The 22,003-nt window shown below is 36.9% G+C and overlaps 1 protein-coding gene across 5 annotated transcripts in view; it reads left to right on the top strand.

Moving 5' to 3' along the window:
* LOC5578717 (zinc finger protein chinmo) overlaps window positions 1–22,003 on the top strand; it is a 268,018-nt gene that overhangs the window by 31,597 nt on the left and 214,418 nt on the right. The window contains exon 1 of one of the 5 annotated variants that reach the window (XM_021845738.1): window positions 16,269–16,569. The exons of the other annotated variants lie outside the window; for them this stretch is intronic. The gene's annotated coding sequence lies outside the window, so the exon portion shown is untranslated. Of the gene's footprint in view, window positions 1–16,268; window positions 16,570–22,003 lie in introns of those variants that run through there. 5 annotated transcript variants of the gene reach the window in all.

Raw genomic sequence — 22,003 nt, 5'->3', positions numbered from 1 at the left:
TCGCATATTTTTGAAAAATATGGGTGTCTTAAGGTAATGATAAGTATATATCTAAGTTTTTTGAACTAATTAACCCTAAAAATGATTCAAAATCCACACCAATCAATGTAGAATTCATAAAACAATATACTTTTTAGAATAACAGGGAACTGATATATTTTTTCGCAAAATTGTGAACGAAAATCGAGGTGGTCGCTTTTACCCCATGGGTGGGCGGTTTTACCCCGTCGCTAAAAAAAATCGTGATAAGAAATCACTTTTTCAACCTTTAAGAAATAAATAAATTTTCACAAATACAACACCTGCGATATTTTTTGATCATGCCCAAGGCTTCAAAAAACGACATGCTGCATCGAAAAAGAATTTATTGATTCTTGATTTTGACATATGAATTAAATTGCTTAGGCAGGCGGTCTTACCCCGTCTTCCCCTATATTTTGGTAGTTTTCATTTAACATGTAAATTGTTAGATTCTCTGGAACCATAATGACATTTCTCGTTTACATAAAGTGTATTTAAGATCCACGGCGTGCTCTTATTTTGCGCATTAGCAATAAGCCTAGCATCTACTAAACTGTCCAAACATGGAACTGTAGATTTTCCTTCTGGAAAGTTCGTTCAACACCAAGCAACACATCGGTTTAAAACTCCAACGAAACCGCGACGTCCAGACAAACCAGGATAGCAAAATCCGTCGTTGTTTTAGCTCTATCGAACCCATCATCGGGTATGTTCCTGCCCCATTCCACCGAAGGACATCCGACAACAACTGACTAGCTACTCCAAGCGATCAGGAAGGGTAATTTCTCTGTAGGGGTGACTTGGGTAAAACGCTCCTTCGAAGGTTTGTGGTGATTGTTTTCTCGATGTCTTTATGTCAGGTATACCGTAAACTTGCTTTGCTTTGGGATTACTTGTATATTAGAAAAAAATTGCTTTTGATCAGAATAGAGTAGTTGATTGCTAATCATTATTAGGTTGATCGTACTGTTTTTTTTTTTCTCAAATTCCAAACACGACTCATATTCCGAATCCTCAAGTTTTTATTTTTTTCAAGAAAACCACTCAAATTTGTTCACAGCATTATCAATTTTTCTATGATTAAGGTCCTTTATATTTAGAAGTTGTGAAAAACATCAATTCTTACCTTAGGAATCGCCACTGTTCGGAATAGGAGTCATGCTTGGAATTTGAGACAAAACGGTAATTGAATTTGCTGATTGTCAGAAGTGTTAAACTACATTCCATTTTTATCAATGCTTAGCAGAAATTCATCTGCTACAATCAATCTGAACCACTCTACCCTACGATTCTAATAGAACTCCCTGAGCTGCAGCCTACACAGAACCTACAGAAGCCCACGAACAGTACAGTCATCGATGGTGATATTGCAAGTTGTTGTTGTTGTGCAGCAGGAAGAAGGTGCTATCATTGCGAGATTGTCGGAAAGCGAAAAAAAACACCACGCCGTACCTATATACCTTTCGTTCGACCAAACAACACCCCATCATACAAAATAACAAAACTTCCCCCAGCATGATACTGGCGGCGGAAAGGTGGACTGTGTGTGTCGGTGGGTGCTTGGTTTGAATTTTGGGAGGATTGGTAAAAAATCGCAACGCGCTGGCTGCTCCATTCGTCGTTTGGTAGATACCGAAGATTGTGGAGGTGCCTATGGTTATGAAAAAAAAACGGAGAATAAAGCATGCCTGATGTGGAAATATTGCGTATTTTAAAGGGCGATGGAACAATGTGTTCAAATTTTTGGGGAACCGGGGCTCGAATCGATAATAAACAAATTAAGCGTATAGGGCCCTCTTCAGCATTTATCTTCAACCAAATCCATGTTGATGGTGTCTGGGTTCGATTCTCGATCGATCCATAATCTTTCTTAACGAACATATTTCCTAGACTTCAATGGCAAATTTGTCAGAGAAAGCTCTTTGAGATGCAGTCTCTGATCCAGTGGAAACGCAATTGAATATCAAGAATATTGTCTCTATATTAATCATTCTCCTTGAAAGATCTATGACAGCTTCACAAACATGGAGACACATGGTTCCTGACTGTTCAAAAACAGTCGAATCTGCGATGTATTACATGATTCAACACTCAAAATAGTCATCGTTTTGCTCCACAATCCTCGTAACATTGAATGCAACATTATCGAGTACTACACATGAGCAGAAATTGCGTTGGCACTTTTCAAATCTCGATGCGCAGTGTTTGTCAACCGGCAGTGGCACTCTTCTAATCAACGTTCCCCAACTTCTCCTTCCCCTACATGCACTCCCCTCGAACCAGTCGTTATCATTTTTGGTAACCCATTGCATTGCTTGTAATGGTAACGATACCGAAAGGTATTACTTTTACTGCCACTAGATTAGAAGCACCTGGGGTAAGGCGTCGCTTGCAGCAAAAATGACGGAAATGACGGTTGATGACTCTACGCTTTAGACCGGCAGTTGGAATGACCATCACGAGGAACAAGAGAATAGAAGTATTAGTAGTAGAACGCTAATGGCGTTGTTGTCACAAACTGATTTTAATTATTATTACCTTAAATGTTCAATACCATGCCGTTGTTTTGGTTTATAGAAGTAATCTGACACTTTGAGGCCCGGTACTCAAGCTGTCAGTTCGTGGCCAACTAAATGTTGGTAACACGAACAGCAGCGACATTAGCATTCTTAGGTTAATGCTTCTACTAACAAGAGCCACAATCACATTCAAAATAATATGTATCACGAGAGCGAATTCGAACCGACTGCATCCAGATGGCGGTGTGGTCGGTGGAGGCGAAGCGCCATAGGGAGTAGAGTAGATTGTCAAATTTCATTCACGACAACAACGGACGGCGGAGGACTGGAGAGCTTGCAAGCTTCGGTTGCATAATATTTGTTTTCGGATGGATGCTCTTTTCGACTTGGGGCTGCTTGTTTTCGATTGATGGAGGATGACGATGATGATTGTTTTTTGTGTGTTGCGGCGGTGCATGGTCGAGGAGATTTAAACTGCGCTGTTTCTGCGATCCGGGTGTTTCTTGTGTTGCACCGAGGCGATTTAAACGGTTTCTTAGCTTGGAAGGAATCAAGATGATAAGGGTTATTAGTATGAAATGCGTCGTCAAGAAATATCATGTCGCACGCATATATTTTATGATTTTTCTTAACATTACATTCATTTCTTATATCTAGGTGTTCTGTGTTATTAGACAACACTATCATCCTAATTTGGTAAAACAAATTTAATATTTTATAATAAGAGAAAAATAAGAGAAAAAAACACGTTTTCAATTTACTTAACCTAACTCAACCTAAACATATTACGCATTGATCGTGGCAATTGAAGATTGTAACGATTTTTGCCTGAAATTATTAATTATTTAATTTGACATTTGTTCCAATGTTTCAACATCGGATATTCTATGTAACTTATTAGTACTATAACAGGGAGGAAGCTTCAGAATCATTTTCAAAATTTTGTTTTGGATTCTCTGCAGAGCTTTCTTCCGGGTATTACAATAGCTAGTCCATATTGGTATAACATACAACATGGCTGGCCTGAAAATTTATTTGAATATCAAAAGCTTGTTCTTAGGACAAAGCTTTAGTTTTCTATTAATAAGGGTATAGAGACATTTTACGTATTTGATACATTTGGCTTGAATGCCCTCATGTGGGAATATTATTAGTTGAGTTTTGGAAGCATTAGGAGAAATCTTCCACTTTTGCAAGTATGAAGAAAAAATATCCAAACTTTTTTGCAATCGACTACAGACGACACGCAGATTTCGTCCTTTGGTGGAGAGGCTTGTGTCATCCACAAACAAGGATTTTTTAGGTAACTCAGGTAAGTCAGATGTGAAAATATTGTATAATATTCGACCCAAAATGCTGCCTTGGGGAACACCAGCTCTTACAGGAAGTCTTTCTGATCTGGAGTTCTGATAATTAACCTGAAGTGTACGATTTGACAGATAACTTTGAATTATTCTAACAATGTATGTTGAAAAATTAAAGTGTTTTAATTTTACAATCAAACCTTCATGCCAAACACTGTCGAATGCTTTTTATATGTCTAGAAGAGCAAGATTAGTAGAATAGCCTTCAAATTTGTTAAAACGGATCAAATTTGTTACACGTAAAATTTGATGAGTGTCAGGAAAATATGCTAATTGAAAACATTTGTTAAATATATCATCTAAGAATGATAAGCTACTTTCTGGAAGTTTCTTGATGAGGATGTAGAAAATTCCAACATCGCCAGGAGCTTTCATATTTTTGAATTTTTTAATAATAGTTCTCGCTTCTTCCAAATCAGTCTCCCAGGCATTTTCGAAAACGTTCTCTTGATTGAGAATATTTTCAAAGTCCTGAGTAACTTGATTTTCAATTGGACTAGTATGTCCTATATTGAAATTGTGCGCACTTCCAAACTGCATAGCAAGCTTTTGAGCTTTTTCGCAATTAGTTAGTATTAATTTGTTTTCCTCTTTTAATGCCGGTATTGGCTTCTGAGGTTTTTTCAAGATTTTAGATGATTTCCAAAAGGGCTTAGAGTCAGGGTCCAATTGAGAAATCTTATTTTCAAAATTTTTGTTTCTTAATTGAGCAAAACGATCGTAGATGGATTTCTAGAAGAGGAAAATCATGTAGGCTATCAGGGGATTGAATTGAGAAATATCCTGAAGAGCACTCGTGAACTAAAATTCTGCCGTTAGAATTATTCCAAGACCGATGTTTGGCATTAAAGTCACCAATGACAAAAAATTTTGACTTATGGCGAGTCGATTTTCGCAAGTCAGTTTGGTGTAAATTAACTTGCTGTCCAGAGCATTGAAATGGCAAATAGGCAGCTATGAAAGTATATGTACCAAGCTGTGTTTGAACAGAAATACCTATAGTTTCAAAAACTTTAGTTTCCAATGATGAAAACAATTGATGTTTTATGCGCCTATGAATGATGATTGCAACTCCCCCACATGCCCCATCAAGTCGATCATTACGATAAACAAAAAAGTTAGGATCTCTTTTGAGTTTAGATCCAGGTTTTAAATACGTTTCGGTAAAAACTGCTATATGCACGTTATTAACCGTAAGACAATTAAACAGCTCGTCCTTTTTACCATTCAGAGAACGAGAATTCCAATTTAAAATATTTAAATTATTATTTGGATACATTAGAAAAACATAATCCAATAACAATTTGATTTGTAAATTTTACACCAACTTGGACTGCTTCAGTCATAGTGGTGGCTTTGAACATTGCATCAATCATTAGATTCAATTATTCAGTTAGAAAATTGAAATCAGAGGCAGACACAGCCCTGTCGTCGTAAAATTTGAGCTTCTTAGTCGTCCTTTTTTGAGGGGGGCGTTACTTTAGCCCAGAGGGCGCTTCTGTTTCCAGGCGTTATGATGTTTTCTCATAAGAAATATCACACATATTTTAGTATGTAGGGATCTACTATGACGGAGGTTATATTTACTATGGGTTTTCGACTTTTAGTCTGTACAGATCTTAAACGGAAATCCAAAAACCCTAAGCAACATTTAATATATAAAAATAACAAATATCACAAATACTTCAATATACATTCCTAACAAACGAACACTAATATGCCTTTGCACGTTTTTAGTTTGTATTCCATTTCTATTAAAAAATGGAACGAAGATATTAAGTACATGGGCTTAAAATAATTCAGTTGATAAATTTGCTTATGTAAAAAGTGAAAATTATTTACTCCTTGTACCAATTGAAACTACCATAACAATGCCTGTGACTATTTATTAGAGTCTAACAACTAAGACTATTACGATGTGCACTTTAAAATTAATCTCAATCCATGAAATGAACTCAGTCTTTCAGAACCTATCACTCAATGTAAAACGGATCATCGAGTGCAAATCCAAAAACCTCATCGAACCGTTTATTTGAAAACGTTTTTGTGTCCGCCTGAATTTTTTTTTTCTTATGTTCGGCATTTTGCTTTTAAAACAATATATTGTTATTGCATTTCGCTTTTTAAACAAAATTGTGAAAAAGTTAAGCAAATCGATGCAACAGTCAAAAGCATAATTTTGACAATACAACTGAATAGTATGATATTTTTTTTACTTGACTTTCTTGTATTTCTTTTTGTTTGATAAATTGACTAAGAACGAAATGGCCTTGTACAAAATATGATGTTTGGATTTAATCAGAAATTCGTTCATTCGGACAGTTGGACAGTTTATGCAGCTGCTTAAACTCAGTTTTTTATAAGCTTTTTGATGCTTATCTTAGAATTCAAAACGAAGCGCTAACGGTGAAACACGTTTTTCTGATAAAATTCGAAATGGAGTCGAATTCGAAATGCCCCTAAGATTGCTTTGTGTTTCAAGGAATATATGAAAAGAAAGATACATGAAGAAATACAAAGATTTTTTTTCAAAAAACTGAGCTTTTTGCAAACTGTCAAGCCTAGGGTTCAGCATTTTGAGTTATTTTTTATTTTTTATTTATGAGGGTTTAAACTTGATTAGCCAGTTCATTCGCCGCGCAATTTTAATTAACCAAAACGCTTCTCCTCTAGTTTTATGAAATTGAAGCGAAATACGACACAAACTGTAATTCTAATTATGTATGCCAATGGTAATCACATTTCAGCAATAATTACTCAACCATAACTCGAAACATTTTTTACGAAGTATTATGCGTATTCTCAGTCCTGTCAGACTAAGAAAATTTGATAAGGAAGCAAAGAAAAGTTTTAAATTTAAGCATTAATACTTAATATTCAATGTTTCAAATGATTGATTTTATTTGAACGTAAAGTATTCATATATTATACATACATATAGAAAAATATTTTATTTTTTTCGTTAAAAAAATAAATCAAATAATTAAGTTAACAAAGACTTTTTTTGAGTATTCAAAAAGCAGGACATCTAGAACGTTCGAACTTTTTAAACGTTAAGAAGAGGTGTTCAATTTTCAGTCCAATCTTCTTTCTGGCATTACGTTCCCACTGGGACAGAGCCTGCTTCTCAGCTTAGTGTTCTCATGAGCACTTCCACAGTTATTAACTGAGAGCTTACTGTGCCAATGACCATTTTTGGCATGCGTATATCGTGTGGCAGGTACGAAGATATTCTATGCCCTGGGAAGTCGAGAAAATTTCCAACCCGAAAAGATTCTCGACCGGTGGTATTCGAACCCACGACCCTCAGCTTGGTCTTGCTGAATAGCTGCGCGTTTCCCGCTACGGCTGGTTTAAATTAAAATAAAATATCGCCCTTGAAGAGATATCAAACTGAAAAAAATCAACAATTGTTCTGGATTTCAATATATTTCGCTATGGTTATATCTTTTGTAGTTTTACGTTGGATATATTTTTGAATCTTGGAATTGTCAAGTATCAATTACAGAATTTTATCAAATTTAATAACACGAAAATGCTGCTCTTTTGCATACTTGATTATGAAAGTTCACTTGAAAATTATTGGTACAAAATAAACAAGGGTATGAACTGACTATCTTAAGAACATATAAGTTGAAATTTTTTTCAGCTTTAAACATTAACATATTTCATCAAACTTCGAGGGTGGTCTTGGGCCTCTTAATAATCACGTGCTGTTATCGAAGGATTTCTCAAGATAATTTAACCAACAATTTATTTAATAATACTGAATATTTGGGATACAGTGCATTTAATTAAGCGCATACAGCCCATTTAATTAAGGGATTGTGCTACTTTGCCCTACATATTGATTCCCCAAATGTCGTTTCCTCGAACGTCAGTCCCTTGAAAGTCTGTTCTCCGAATATCCCGTTTCACAACTTCCTACATTTCAGAGTAGTGAACGGGACCAGTCATCTGGTAGCACTCTGTCACTGAGAACTATTCTTGCACCTTCATGAACTGCATCACTTCACGAAGTAACAGGTCATTCAGAAAAATGGGATTCGAGGAAAAGGATTATTTGGGGAACTGTCATTTGCAGACATACGAGGAAAAGTAGCAAAATCGTCTGACAAATAGTATGGAAATATAATATGAGACAAAATATAGATATTATAAACAACGTGTGGGCCCATTCACAAATATCATAACGCTTGAGGGGGTGGGTGGGTGTCCTAAGGATGTTACGGTTGAATAATGTTCACACAAAAAGCGTTACAAATGGGTGGGTGGGTGTCCAAAATGGTCCATTTTAGCGTTATGAAATAAATGAATGAGCCCTATAAAACGGAAAGAACTTACCAATAATACAGTGTAACTAGCACATAAGAAACTCTCTGTAACGGTCTACAAACATGATTGACAACAATAAATAAATAAATCAATAAATAAATAAATAAATAAATAAATAAATAAATAAATAAATCTATATAAATAAAAATGTAATAGTGTTTGTATGTCACGAAATGGCTTACCAACGGGTCAAGGGATTTGAATGATTCTTTCTCCGTTTTGTTCATGAAGGGTTCCGACGTGTTTGGGTGTATAAAAATCCCACGATAATCAACGCGAAAGTAAGAAAACCCAGAGTGAACAGAACTGTCATTTTGTATGGGTCGATCCAAAGCGTTTTCTACCAGCCTACTTGATGGCAAGACGAAGTTTGCCGGGACCACTAGTAAATAAATAAATAAATATAATAAATAAATTGCTCAGCATACACAATCAACATTGATCTTGATTGCATCGCTCGTTCTCGCAAGAGCAGACGACGCAACTAAAGTACCAAATGTAGTAGCTAGAGTTGGTGTAGAAAAATATTGATATCTTTTATATGAGCGTGCATGTTTCATTTGAGCGTGCATGCTTGATATGAGTGGGTATATTTTACTCAATCGTGTATGTTCCATTTGAGCGTGTCAGAATTGACAGCTAGGGATCTCGAAAAAAAAGCGCGCTGGAGACTTTGGATGCGTGTCGAATGATAGAATCCTCAGTTTAGTGAACATTGTTGTAGCGGAAAGTTGTAGCTGCAAACGGCAGTGCAATTTTCAGCCGTAGGTGAATTCTGCTGATGGCAGAATCGGCCGAAAGCAGTGTAGATCTAGCGTGGATACTACACCAAATACTACTCTCCACTTGATATACGTTAGTTAAGGTCAGAGAGCAAACAAAATTTAATTGTTTTTTTTTACAGGGCGTTACGATGCAGCTGATCTACGTGAAACAAAGTATTATCATTTAAGGGCGTTGATACAGAATGAAAAATTTGATTGATTTTTACAAGGCGTTACGATTCAATTCATTAATGTGGATTTTCAAGTAATGACCTACAGAGCATTGAGATCTACCTGATCTACATAGAATAAGGTCAAATTACTCCAGGGCGGTAATACAGTTTGGAATATTCAATTAATGTTCTAAAGGGCACCTGAACTACATAGGATAAGCTTGAAATATTCCAGGACGTTGAACAGGCTAGAATTTCCAATTGATGGCATATGGGACGTTAAGATATACGTGAGAAAGGAATAAATTAATCCATGGCGTTGCTATATTTTAACAATTTCGATGACATCAATCAGAGCGTTGAGATGCACCTGATCTTCAAAAGATAAAGTCAAATTACTCCAGGGCGTTGATACTACTAAGAAATTTCTATTGATTTTAAACAGGGCGTAAATATCCTCCAGATCTTGCAAAGATCTGTATGGAATAAATAGAATTACTTCAGACCATTGATATAGCTTGGTCGATTGATGTTATACAAAGTGTTTCTGAACTAAGTGAAATAAGGCCAAATTACTCCAGGGCGTTGCAAAAGCTTGGAATTTTTAATTGATGTCCTACAGGGCGTTGCGATGTACCTGATCTACATAAAATAAGCTCAAATTACTCCAGGGCACTGTTACAGCTTGGAATTTACAATGGATACATGGCATTAGGTTGCACCTGATTTACGTAAGACAAGGTCATTGGACAAGGTCGTAAGACAAGGAAAATAGATTTCGAACAGGGCGTTAAGATGGATTGATTTCATGACACGAGTCCAAATTACTCCAGGACGTTGATACTGCATGGAGTTTTCAATTGATGTCCTACAGGGCGTTAATGTGCACCTTATCTAAGATCTACGTGAGACAAGGTCGAATTATTCCAGGGCGTCAATACAGATTAGAATTTTCAATCGATACAGGGCATTGAGGTGCACCTGATCTTCGTAAGACAAGGTCAAATAAGTGAAGGGCGTTTATACATCTTAACATTTGTCCCACAGGGCGTTAAAATGCAGCTTATTTACATGTAACAAGGTCAATTCACTCCAGGGCGTTGAATATTCAATTGATGTCCTACAGGGCGTAAAGATGCACTTGGTCTACGTAAAATGAGGTCACATTACTCCAGGACGTTGATAAAGCTTGAATTTTCAATGGATGTCCTACAGGGCGATGAGATGTATTTGATCGACATAAGATTAGGTCAAACTACTCCAGGGCGTTGATAGTGCTTGGAGTTTCTATTGAGGTCACACAGGGCGTCAAGATGCACTTGATTTACTTCGGATGAGGTTAAATTAGTCTAGGGCATTCAAACAGCTTGAATTTTTTAAATAATGTCCTACAGCCCTGTACGTTAAGATGTTGCTGATCTATTTGAGACAAGTTCAAATCACTCTAGGGCGTCAATAGATTGTAGCTTTCAATCGATGCAGGTCATTGAGGTACACCTGATCTACGTGAGACAAGGTCAAATAAGTCAAGGGCGTTTGTACATCTTGACATTTGTCCCACAGGGCGTTAAGATGCAGCTGATTTACATGGCACGAGTCCAAGTTACTCCAGGGCGTTGATAATGCTTAAAATATTCAAGTGATGTGGGGCGTAAAGATGGGCGTAAGTGCATCCTGGTCTACATAAGGGAGGTCAAGTTACTCTTCGGCGTTGATAAAGCTTGAATTTTCAATTGATGTCATACAGGGCGTTAGGATGCTACGGATACAGCTTTTAGTTTTCAATTTTGATCTACGTGGAATAATGTGAAATTACTCTAGGGCGTTGATACAGCTCAAAAATTTCGATGGAATTTTTACAGGGCGTCAATATGTTCTATATGAAGTTCTGAAAGAAATAGGGTAACAGAGCGTTGGTAGGTACAGGTTGGAAATTTCGATTGATATCTTATGGGGCCTTAGATTGTTGTTGATTTTGCACATTTTTTTCTATGACTTCGGGTGAAAAATTCAAAAAAAAATCTGAGAAAAGCTTCTTAGTCGTCGACTAAGCGCGACTAAGCAGGACGACAGGGCTGGGCAGACATATCACTTGAAGTTGGTACATTATCTGCTGGTTTCCCATTAGAATTTTTGGTAGACGAAGAAGCGGAGTAGGAGTTACCTGTGGCGGTAGGATTTTTTCCATTTGATTTGAAACAAATAGAATGGGTACTCATAGTACGAATAGGGGAGGAGTTCAAATTACCTCTTACGATATCGGCAAAAGATTTTTCTTGGGTAGATACATTCGAAATTGAAAGATTCGAACGGCTACCCGACGGATTAAAATTAGTTTGTGAATGAGCATGATTATGATCTTCCTGAGGGGTATGATCAAAACACCCGTTGCTAAGGGCAACCCAAAACTACTGTAGAAAAATGTTCTATTTCCCGCTGCATTTCCCGCATTTAGAGCCTTCAATGACACTCATGATTTAGAAAATTCGTGCACGCAACATAGGCTACTTGATGAGATTCACGAGAACTACTGTACTGGGAGAGCCACGTGATTTTCGCGAAAATTCAAGCCTACTACAGTCGCCTCTCCACATCTCGATATCGAAGGGACCATCGAGATAGGGAGAGATCGAGACAAAGAACCAATTTTTGATGAATACTAGATTGAAAAACACTCCGTTGCCAAGAAAGTAATACACAAACAGACGTCATTTTGCGCTCCTAATTTGTTTTGAACCCCAAAACTTTGGTCTAGTAACCTTCGATAATGGTCATATCGACATACGGAGAGAAAATTGAGAACGAAAAATCATCAGAAACACATCGAGATATGGAGATATCGAGATAAGGAGGATATCGAGATATGGAGAGTGAAAATGTATGCAAACTGAAGGGACTTATGAAATCATCGACATAGGGAGAGATATCGAGATGTAGAACATCGAGATGTGGAGAGTCGACTGTACTATTATTATTCCCAGCACTGGGTATGATTCTTGATCAAGCGATCGTTAACTGAAAAATGAGCATTGTTCGATACTCTACCAGGGAATTTCCGGAAACGACCGTTATCGTAACGGATATTTCATCTGCCTGGCACGAGCCTCAATGACTCTCTTGCGCGAAGGGCAAGACCAAAAATTTGATTTATGATTGCCCTTGCAATTGGCGCATAAGAACTTATCAGTATCTTCCTTCACTGGACAGACGTCCTTGGCGTTAGAAGAACCACCGCAAATCATGCATTTAACATCCATGTGGCAATGTTTTCACCATGTCCTCATTTTTGGCACCGACGGCACTGAGTGGAGTTCTGGTAATTTCCTCCAGGTTTCTGGAAATGTTCCCATGTCACACGGACATCGAACATAAGTCTAGCTTTTTCTAAAGCTTTAATATTATTCAGTTCTTTTTTGTTAAAGTGAACTAAATAATATTCTTGAGAAAGCCCTTTCCGAACAATGCCAGATTGGGTTTTCTTGTTCATAATGATTACTTGGACTCGGGGAAAATCCAAGTAAATCATTTATTTTTATTTTTGATCTCTTCAGATGACTTACAGTCACTTGAAAGACCTACTAAGACTTTTTAAACGTTTGGAAGGAAATCTTGATTCCCATAATGGAGTTCAAGTTCTCCATCCTAAATCCTCCAAATCCGGAACACGATAAGCTGCACTCTTTGCTTCCTCACTTGAATCAAAGAGTCTGGGCTAGAGACTGCTCCGATTTGATGTTTGGAAAAATTGTCTGAAGCATCGAAGCTCATTTCGATGCAATTATCAAGATTAATCGTTTCATGGTGACAGTTTTAATACCCACTTTTTTGGAAGAAAGTAGTGAATTCAGGGATTTATCCTTCCTTTTATTCGTAGTTGCAACCATGCGTGCGTTTTGTATTATTTGGGTCGAAAACATTGACCTTAGTTATTACCGAAATAGAAAACTGATGGAGAGAAATTGATCACTGCAGGTATCTAATGCAGGGCCCAATGTTTCGAAAATTATGTTGTAAATTCGAAATATGATCACTTTGTGCTGATTGTGAATTGTAACAAGAAGCGTCTAACTGGGCATCATATTTACCCCAACCGTCAAACCAGCAGTAATACCACTCCGATCGTAGGTCAAGAATCGCCTCGTAAGCCCGAGATCGCAACGTAAGCCAAACAAGTACATTTACCTTACGTTGGATAAACACCGTACACAATTCTGCGTCGTCGTCGAGGCCGCCAACAAACGCATCCATTGCATTATTTACACAACTTACCCGAAAAATAAAAAAAAAAACGCAGAGGCGTCGCTTGCTGACCCGCTTCGCCACCTCCATCACAACACCTTATCGTCGTTACATTGCGCATCCTCCGAGCATAAAAAGCGTATAGATATGCATGCACGAGTTGGTCGTCATTTTCGTATTATGACAATTGCGCAATCCGTAAACCAAACAAGCGTACCGAAATTATGCTGCGTATGACACCGGCGTGCAAAGTGGTCCAGATTGGAATGGTCGTGGCGAAAATTAGGAATTATAAATATTTAGAGTAACAGACCAAATTTGTACGGGTTTTGTTGAAATTTAAAAGTAAAAATTAAGGTTTTATTAATGTTCATGAATAAGATTTAATGTTATGTTTCGACTTAAACCCATATTTGGAAATTGAATTTCTCTAAGATTTTTGAATTACTGCACCACTGCGCAGAGGCAGAGGTGAGTGGCTTTGCATTGTGCACTTCTGGCCGCGCGGATATCGGATCACTCCGTAACCCGACACCATGCGTAGCCACTCAAGCTCTCTGCCAACGCACCGCAGAAGGCAGCAGCGATCGCGATTCGTTTGATCACGCCAAGTCGGCGTGACTCCATATGGAGACCGACTTTTAAACGCGCACTCAATTGGCGTTAAAAGCTCAATTATGCGCATCGACAGCACTTCTAGGCACGCATGTATGCAAAACTTATGGAATCTGAAGGGGAAAAACGGCGAAGATCATCGGGTGATATGTTGGTAATCGTTATAAAAGAGACGATAATTTTTGATATGGAGAAAAGTGGAATCGAAGCCTAACGCAAATAGGTTCATCGAGTAATTAAGGGATTACACAGGGGCCCAGATAGCCGTAGCGGTAAACGCGCAGCTATTCAGCAAGACCAAGCTGAGGGTCGTGGGTTCGAATCCCACCGGTCGAGGATCTTTTCGGGTTGGAAATTTTCTCGACTTCCCAGGGCATAGAGTATCTTCCTACCTGCCACACGATATATGCATGCAAAAATGGTCATTGGCACAGTAAGCTCTCAGTTAATAACTGTGGAAGTGCTCATAAGAACACTAAGCTGAGAAGCAGGCTCTGTCCCAGTGGGGACGTAATGCCAGAAAGAAGAACAGGGTGAAGATAACTTGGGAGCTTCCGATACTGCAATTTTGGATTAGAAAGTTTTAATGGGTGCCATCAAAAGTCGTAAGTAATCTGTAGTAATGACTAACCTGTTCTTCTTCTTCTTGGCATTACTTTCTCACTAGGACAGACCCTGCATCTCAGTTAAGTTTTTTTATAAGCACTTCCATGATTGTTAACTGAGAGCTTTCTTTGCCAACGTTTGCATTTTCGCATTCGCATAGCGTGTGCCCGACAGTATGATACTCTTTGCCCATTTACTACCTAATTGTCAGACCACTGTGTAATTTTCATTACAATTTCTCACTTCTCTATATTTCTCGTCACATTGCTCGAACGGATAGATTTCATGCGTGTCAGTAGTTCCCAACTATTTTATTTGAAGTGTTCTTTTTAAAGTTTGACAAACATTCCACGGTTCCCTGGAAACAAAATTTCTTGAAATTATTGTGTCAGATGCATTATATATCATACAAAAAACGATTAAATTTTATTAGCTCAAATTACTTCATCATCGTAACACACATCTTTCCAAAATCTCCCCAAAAACTCAAAAATGAAATCCATCAATGATCTCATTAAGCAACCAAGCATGATCTATCGTAGAAGGTCAGGAATAATATCCCTGGTAGGCATAACGAACGCTTATCCAAGAATCTAGTCAGGAGTTCTGAATATCCGTTGAGAAATAACAAATGGGGATATTTCGTATGTCACATTTTACGAAAAAATATTCAGAAATGGTTTCGTGGACCACCTGTTGGGAAGCCCTGCTTTAAATCATACCACATATCATCGATTGATAAGTTACCTGATGCCGATCGCACAATCGTTCGTGTGCGAAGCACACAATTAAGACAACTAGGTAATCTCGAGATGGGGAAAAAGTGAGCCAAAAGTGTTGGTAAACAAATTTGCTCACAAATCCATTACCCAATTGCCCATACCGCACCGATCGGATCGGGTCGGACCCGAAAAAACGATTTATGATTTCCATCTCGGTTTCGGCTTCCTCTGCTGATAACAACACACTGCACTCGGCCACGCCACGCCAGACAGCGGTGCGCTTTTTGTCTTTCTGTTTTTGCTACTTTCGTCGGCTGGTACAGTAGTGCGTATTGATATTTAAATCTCAATTGTTGTGCCGGTGGTATTGTTTCGTCTTCCAGCGTGCATCGACCGACTTTCCCACAACGCATCCATCCATCACAAACACACACTCGACAACGAGTGACCGATCATTCCCGAGCAGAAAAACATGGCAAACGAATATCATATGATGGAATTAGATACCAAAGTTATGCTATTCATATGGTGGTCAAAAACCAATACCGAAAATTGATATGAACAACATCATGTCTTTTTGTAAAATAAAGTATTTCAATACTGAGTTATTTATTCAATAACAAATCAATGAGACAATGTATTCTTAAGTAGATGCTTAATAATAAATCATGCTCTCAGAATACTAAAAAAGGTTCACTATTGTCCATTAGTTATCGCAAAAATAAAATAACAAAATAGTATGGCTTATCAGTAGCTGATTCTGTTTTGAATCCTTAAATTGATCTTTTTCAGGTCTTTTTACGAATCAACATAATAGCAAGTGAAAAATAATTCAAGGTATTATAGCTCATTTTTGTATGTGAGTGTTATAGGTTTGCTATTTTCCTCTGATCGGGATGCGATCCCGAGCTTGTTATTGCTTTTGACGGGAGCATTTCGAACTGTGGATATGGACTGTCGTCGTCCAGTGTTACACCAAGTGATTTCTATGAACTTCGGGATGCAGATTTGCATATTGTTAATCGAACTGCGGATGCGATGCGAACAGCAGAAGCAGAGCAGTAAAAGTGCGTCTATTGGGCAGTGTCGGACAGCTTTAGGTCCCGAAAGTTAGTGGCTTTTGTTGTTAATACCATTCGTTCATTAGATTGATTTGGCAGTGGGTGTTGTTGTTGAAGTGTACAATTTCAGCGGATTTCCCGGGTGTAAAGGTAATAATCTTGACTTACTTAACTTCACTAAATAGTTTTATGTAAAAACTGGTGTGTATTTTCTCGTAGTCAGATTTTTTTTCGTGGTGGTTACGTCATTCTGAACAACTTCTGGTCAAAACATGCAATTTATTTGAATTGTGATCTACACGAAAAAGACCGAGTGGACTGAATGTTGTAGCGTCGTGAGAGGGGACTTGGAGATGACATTTGCCATCTATTTGAATGCATCTTTACTGCAAGTAAGTATGGATGTTCATCGTTGGCAAAACGCTTCAGGTAGTCCTGTGATGATAGATGTAGAGATCGTTCAAGAGTTGTTGGATTGTTGGAAAAATCATTTAGAATATTTTGATGACTACTTAGGACTATATTTGATCCATTTTCCCTAATGTCTATAAAATCACTATAAGATATTTTAGGAATCATGTTAACATTCATCATTTTTTTTCCAGATATTAATCGGATCATTGTTCAAATGTTTTTTGCTAGGTCCTAGTGAGATTTTTGATATACTTTTTTCAAATCATTTGGAGACATTTTAGGGCATCCTAAACGAAAATCTTTCCGACTTCTTAGAAAGATCTTTTGAAAATCGTCGAAAAGGTTACCATCTAATAATCTTGATCATCAAGAAGATCTTATGAAGCTTTTTCGGCTGATCTACCATGACATTTTTTATTGATTCATGCGGAGATATTTTGAAAACTCCAAGCAGATTGGTTGTGCAAAACCTTTGGCTAAATTTTGGAGAGACCTGGCGTGAATTACCTTTGAAGTTGTCGTCAGATTCTTGTATGATGTTAATTAAAGTCATGTAAGGATATTCTTGTACAAACTATTATCTATCACAGCCATCGTATATCATGTGATAGGTACGATGATATTCTATACTCAGGGAATTCAAAGAATTTCCCATTACGGAAAAATACTGACCAACCGGAAACCGAACCCAGACGCTTTGAACATGGCATTGCTTTGTAAACGCGAATTTTACCACTAGGCTAAGGGAAGCTCCCAATATTATCCTAAGTTCTCAAATTTCATCAAAATTTCTTGAATTTTAGACAATTTAACGATTTTGACGAGAAAAGAAAAAGATATATATTTCTTCCCAAAAAAAAACCTAATTTATTATTGATTTTCTTCCCAATCAAATAAAATTCGGTTCAAATATAACAGGACTGCCTATTTTTTTTTAATCACGGACCAAATCCCAGATACAATAAGATTAGGTGGGCAAATTCGTGGCAGCAACTTCAAAATTTCTAGTTAAACCACATAGTGTGATAAAAATTTCTTCTGGAGAGATTGAAAATAGATATATGCTACTCTGATAATTTTGCCAATAAAATCTGTAAAAACTGTTCTCAGAATTTTGTCAGTTTCAGATTTTTTTCAATTTTGACCTGAATAATGTGAGTATGTGTCCAGGATTTTATAATAAATCCTTGGTAATATTTTGCCGAAAAAAATTCATAGTTTCTCATCCGATTCTCATCTATGCCCAGAATTTTTAATAATAAATAACTGGTTTTTACGAAAATTCTGTAAAAATTGTCCTTAAGATCAGGGCTGTTAAGTGTCATGATCGACTTGCGACACTGACGAAAAGAGTCTTCTCACCGTCACGGGACGAAACTATATTTCATTCGTCACGTCGCAATGACGGAGCTCTCACGAGAGCAATTTTAATGTTGTTTTGCTATTAAAATTTCTATCTAATTTTGAAGAATTTCGGGAAGTAAATGTGTTGGATACGTTAAGTGGATATCCTTCCATGATTCTAGCGATATAAATAACAATCATACTAGATAATGAACTCAAAATTAACAAGTTTGCGATTTCGTCACAAGCTGTAGCGACGGAAAAATGAAAGAGAGTTTGAGAAAAATCTCTGTCATTGTCTCGCCGTCCGATGACAGTGAGGGAAGCATCTATGTAAAGGTCGCACGATACTCTCTATTTACATTGACGCTTTCCAACCCTGCTTAAGATTCCGTCAGAATCCCTCCAAGACTCATTCTAATATCCTGATAAAGAAGCAGGGGAACTCTTCCGTGCTTAGAACTCTGTGAATTTCGGTTCAAATTGTATGACAAGAAACAGAACAAAAAGAAAGTAATGGATTAATTTAATACCAGTTGCATCTCTTGATCTATCAAAGCATTGCTAAATCTCTTGATGGTTTACAGAGCATTTCCTATAGAACTCCCACAGCACACTCTCTTGAAGTTCTCGGCTGATTCAGAATTTCCGTAGAAATCTCATAAAAATATTTGCGATTAGCCAGGTCACTTCGGTGCAAAGAAAAAAAAAAACTACAGACATTCACAGAATGTTTGCTGTTTATCCATTTGTTTTCTAGAAAAGATGAAGAGCTAAGAACGACCTTACTGGTTGTTAAGCCGAGCAGTTTGATTTTTTTTCAAATTTATTCAACAAAATCGATTTACAAAGGATATTATATAGAGGATAATCATATTTTCAAATATGACTGATAACAAAAGTTGATCCAGTGAACGATCCTTAAGAGAGGAATGGGAGTACGTTTCTTTTAGAGATTTGGTCTCTTTTTTAATGCAAGAGTCTAAAAATCCCTGTTTTAATGGAAGACCTTTAAAATCCCTATTTTAATCAAAATGGTTTCTGAAGTCTCTTTATTCCTTATTCTGCTTGCATTGAATCCTGATGCTTAATTGTACAGGCTCCAAAGAAAAACTTTTGAAGAACTATAACGGTTTCAACATGCTTTTCAAGAATTTCGTGTCAGATTCATCGAGCAAAAGCTTCAGCAATTATCATAGTGATTTTATTTAGAATATTTTCAGGGTCTCCTACAGGGATCTCTCCAGGAATTCTTCTAGAAATTTCTCTACCAATTCTTCCTGGGATTTTGCAAAGGATGCTTAATAGAATTTCTCCAGAATTTGCTCCAGGTTGAGAGTTCCGAAGCTACTACTTGCACTTATATTTCAGGTTTGTTTTATTTTTCTAAACTACCCTAGAATATCTTCCAGATATTTTTTACTAATCTTTCAACCGAAATCTCCAGTAGTTACAGTAGATTTGTACAGATTTTTTTTCGAGGAAATCCACAAAGGTTTATTCCAGAGTTTTGAGTAAAAATAGTTCCGGCCTTTTTTTGTTTTCAAGAAACCATGCAAGAATTCTTCTGCCTGTTAATGTGGATTTGTCCAAGAATTCATCCACGTTTCCCCCAGAAATCCAAAATTCCTGAGGAGGTTTCTTCGGAGAAATTCACTTTTTATAGGAATTTTACCAGCGTATCATCGAAGTATCACTCTTGCAGTTTTTCGAAACATTTCTTCAAAAGTTCCTCAAAAAAATCTTAAGCAATTTTCAAAAGTTTTGTTGAAGCTTTCATATTCATGTTAGTAAGTACTATAGTATTTTCTCCAACAATTCTTCTAGCCATTTCTATTGATGTTTTTCGAGAAATTTCTTAACAAAATCCTGCGGAATACTATCCCGACATTCGATTGGTTTTTTTCGATTATCTTTTAATAATTATCCAGGAAATCTTTTAAAATTTCCTCGAGAGTCCATGAGTTATTTCAGAGATCCTTGTTGATTAAGGGTGACTTTGAAAATTACACAAGATTATCAGAGGTTACTTTACGATTTTCTTTCTCTCACGGATATATTTTTCAGATACATTTCCTTCACATTCCTGGGAGAATTCCTGAACACAATTTTCAAAACTTACTTGAGAATATCTCAAAGAATTACTGGAGGAATGTTTGTAGATATCTGAGAAGGAATCTTAAAAGCAATTGCTGAAGGTATCTTAAGAGAAATCCCTAAGCGAAATCTTTTATTAATCATAAAAGATAAGTTTATACGAAGTCCCTAGAAATTTATGGAGAAGTTAAAGATTGAACATTAGAAGACGTTTTTACTCTTACCGACTTTTGACCGAATGTGTAAGGGAAATCGATGGATAAATCACTGGATAAAATTTTGAAAGGGTTAAAACTTTCAGGAATAAGTTAGTTTTCAGGAGGAATTCAGATGATTCCTGAAATAATTTTTGGATAAATTTCATTTCTGTGGTTCTCTTTTGGAAAATACAAATTGAATTCTTGATGTGTCATTCACAAAATATGGGGAGAAATTTGTGGAGTAAAATCTGAACATTTGGGCAAATACTTGAATAAATTTCTGATGAAATTCTTAGACAAAATCATGAAAAACACATACAGTAATATTTGTCGTAATGTAACGAAGAGTTCTCAGAAAAAGTCTTAGTTCTAAGTGAAATGTCTGCTCTGATGCTATGTAGAATCAAACTCATATATTTGTTTTGTTTTCTTGGTTTCAGTTTGGTCTCTTTTCGGCTGCTTATTGATTCCTTTAAGATCTCTTGTTTTCAGGGCTATTATAGAGTTCACTAAAATTACTATTTAAATATTAGATATTTGCAAATCACCGAATGGAAATTGAAAATTGAAGTTGACAAATAAAGCTACATAAACATCCATTTTCCATTCCACAACAGTTGATGATTGAGATTGTTCAAAAGAATATGTCATCAGATCTAGGTCGTGAAACATAGAAAACAATAATCAATGCATTGAACGGATTCATTGTTGACCTATGACGAGTTTTTTTTTAAATAAATAGGTTTATTTCTGATCCAATGCCATAAAGTTCATACGATGAATTCTATTGCGCGGAATTTGCAATTCGACTAGATGCATATTTTATCAAATAATCTTTCAATAAACAATGTTATAATAAGCTTTCGACCAAATTTCCGTTTGGTTGACCAAATATCTGACCCTGAGAGTTTGGACTCAAACTGCATACAAACCGAATTTATGTTTCAAATTTGAGTGAAATTTGCTGGATTTTTGTGAGTTGAAACTTTCAACCGACAATTTGCTTAGTCAAAGAAAAACCACTGAAAACTTAGCAAATATCTGTCGAATGCCGCATATGTTTCTGGTTTAGCATAATTCAAAGGTCGTCAAAAATTTCGGTAGTGATTAGCATTAGCATTAAGCATTTCGCACAAATTCGTAGGTGGTACAGTCCTAGACCATTGTATGAGGGTTGTCTCCTGTCCGTTACCAAAGTCAGACATTTGGATTAACCTCTAACTCTTAGACAAGATTGACGCATCCTCCAATATTCGAGAGCTGTCCTGGCTACGTCCCTGCGAAAGCTGAGGAGTGGGAAAGGATGATTGATTGAACACCTACTTGAGAAAGATGCAAGAACTCTACGACCTCTCATAGGTGTTACGGAATGTTATGGAATGTTGATGGAAAGGGTAGTGCCATAGGATACGTTCGGTAGATTCCTTTATCGGAACTCCTCTGAAATCCGCTTCTCTAACAATGAACAATAAAGTGAGCCGTAACTTAGGGCTGCCCAACAACGCACCGCACGAAAAACCGATAAAAAC

This window comes from Aedes aegypti, chromosome 2 (genome assembly GCF_002204515.2).
Source record: "Aedes aegypti strain LVP_AGWG chromosome 2, AaegL5.0 Primary Assembly, whole genome shotgun sequence".
Lineage (NCBI taxonomy): Eukaryota > Metazoa > Arthropoda > Insecta > Diptera > Culicidae > Aedes > Aedes aegypti.
Note: the sequence above shows the minus strand (reverse complement) of the source record. Positions and strands in the feature narration are given on the sequence as shown.